This window comes from Salmo trutta, chromosome 15 (genome assembly GCF_901001165.1).
Source record: "Salmo trutta chromosome 15, fSalTru1.1, whole genome shotgun sequence".
Classification (NCBI taxonomy): Eukaryota; Metazoa; Chordata; class Actinopteri; order Salmoniformes; family Salmonidae; genus Salmo; species Salmo trutta.
The window spans coordinates 28878948-28881768 of record NC_042971.1 but is presented as its reverse complement, the minus strand read 5'-3'; positions in this window follow the sequence as shown (position 1 = coordinate 28881768).

Below are 2821 nucleotides of genomic sequence, written 5' to 3'. Positions count from 1 at the left end.
CAGCATTGGGGTTCTGGTGCTCCTCTGGTGGGATTGAGAAGAGTGTGGACACTGTTTGGTTCCTCCTCATGTTTCAGCTGCTCTCTATCAGCACAGGGGTGTTGTACACCATCCTGGGGCTGGTAGTGTTAGGTGCATCTGCCCAGAATCAAGTGGAGGGGTTAGTTCCTGTATCCCTCTCCCGTATGGTTAAGAGCTTTGTTTTGGGGGTCAGCGTACCCATGTTAGCCCTGCCCTGGCTGTTTCTGCTCATCATAATATTGTTGGTCCCACACACTGTCTTCCTCTGCAATGTCATCATCACACTCCAAATAACTGATGCACTCTGCGGTCGCCAGTTTCCTCCAACACATTGGTGTGGCTTGCTTCTGTGAGAAGAAGCAGTGTGGCTTGGCAGGGTTGTGTTTCGGAGGAAGCATGGCTCTCGACCTTTGCCTTTTCCAAGTCCGTAGGGGAGTTGCAGAGATTGGACAAGACTGTACCTACCAATTGGATATCACGAAAAATGTATCAAAGCACCAAAACATTTTTATAATAATTGCTCGTTGTGCACAGTAAAGAAAAGCAATAAATGACTACCTATTTTGCATAAACTACTGGATCAAGTGGTAAAAGTCATGTAACAGGTCATGATGGAACACGTTATTCGATATCAGTAATGCAAGAGAAAAAGTTCAAAGGCACACAAATGAACATGAACCCTGCCATATCACTACTGTCTTGTTTTGCACGCTTTGTACAAAATAATACAATGCAGTATTTCTTAACGTAGCTCTTTATTAGCTAGCTACAACTTGCATGTTCACTTATCTCCAACCATGATCAACTGACCATGACCTAACCCTCTGGGTGGTCTTAACCAATCATAGCACAGTACGATACGGCGGTAAAATGCATCCAATTATAATTCAGTATGTTTACACATATGAATATTACAACTACAATAGTTTAGGGGTTTCTATATTAAAAGAAACACCAAAAGGACTGCTGAACATCGCCCTTATATCATCCACTTCAATCAATTTCATATAGTTAATGTTCAGCAGAACCTCAAGTTGAAGTAAATATTTTGTATTGGACCTCCAACCATCAGCATAGAAAGACACCTAGATAAAATACTTATTGAGTGGCATAGTAGTAGGTGCCAGGTGCATTGGGTTGACTGTGTCAAGAACTGCAACGCTACTGGGTTTTTCACGCTCAACAGTTTCCCGTGTGTATCAAGAATGGTCCACCACCCAAAGGACATCCAGACAACTTGACTACTGTGGGAAGCATTGGAGACAACATGGGCCAGCATCTCTGTGGAACACTTTCAACACCTTGTAGAGTCCATGCCTGATTAATTGAGGCTGTTCTTAATATTGGTGAGGTGTTCCTAATGTTTTGTATACTACACACCAGAGGAAGTGATTATCAGAACACACATAAATGACAGTTAATAGACGTTTTCATGTTGTACTGAAAGTGCACATATAACCAACACATATTGCATTGCCTTTATGCTGTGGTAGTGTCCATCTAATCGTAACTAGTTGGCACTAAGCCTTAGTCTGAGAGCGTGAGAAAAAAAACACCTGGACACTTTTACAGTTTACCGCCACTTAATCTAAGACCTATTCTTTAATGAACCGATGAAAAACAAGGCTCAATTACTAAATAGTTACTGCAATTTAAATGTATAAATTTAACAATACATGGTACAATATGAATGTGCTACAAGTATGTATATTTTACTCTAATCTTACTCTTCTCTCTGTATTTACACAACCTTCCTAGAGCATCTGAATAGGCAGTCATGTTGAATTTTGTAAATACATTTACAGATTGCAAATAAAGAATGCTTTCAATGCCTTACATTTGAAGACTTAATATACAAGATAAAATGCCTTGTGGGGATCTTCACAGCATGATACACGTCCTGATGACATATTTAATTTCATAATCACCTCTGTTTTTGCCTAGTTTCACTTACAATTGTACAATCGAGTTTGCGAATGTACAATTAGCCCCATAATTCAGTTTTCGATGATGATCCCCTCAGCAAAGTCAGCCAAAACTTAAAACCAACTTTAATATGGAGAAGTCAACGTACAAGTGTAAGTAGAAACAAATGTAAATAAAAAAACTCCTAATCCCCAAAATGGGAGAATGAAACAATATTTCTATTTTTGAGAATGTGGGAATGGTCCATGGACACTTAAGGGACAGTCATGTCTAGTGTGTTTCATTTGGTGATCTCATGAAGGACAGGAAACACACATAACTGTATCTCTTAAAGTGTACATTTCCCAGCTGTTAGTTTTACAGCTGAATGTTGTATAAGATGAATGAATAAGTATCAGAATACTTTTGAAAAGATAACAATGTGATTTAGTCTTCTAAATCAGAATTGGTTGTTTTATGGTATTTATGCACAGTCAGTGGCCACGCCCAGGTGACCACAAACATGAGACGGCCCCTTTTCCCTCCAGCAGATGGACCGGCGACAACAGAGAGAAACAACAGCATGTTAAGTAACCCATGTATGAACTAATTGTGAGTGAGTTTTATGTAATTCTGTGATTGATTAAGTTAGTAAATAAATCATTAAGCCAATTTGTATATTGCTGATTCATGATTCTATGCTAGGGTTCGTGCAGATATCCAAGGGTTTGCGACATTCAGTAATGACACTGATGAGGCAATAAAATTCATTAATAAGCGACTATTTTGATAAGATATGAAAATATCTGAGGAGTTATATTTGGGAAATTGACACTATAATTTTTCCGTGGTGCCCCGACCTCCTCGTTAAAGTTACATGATCAGTTTTATCGCG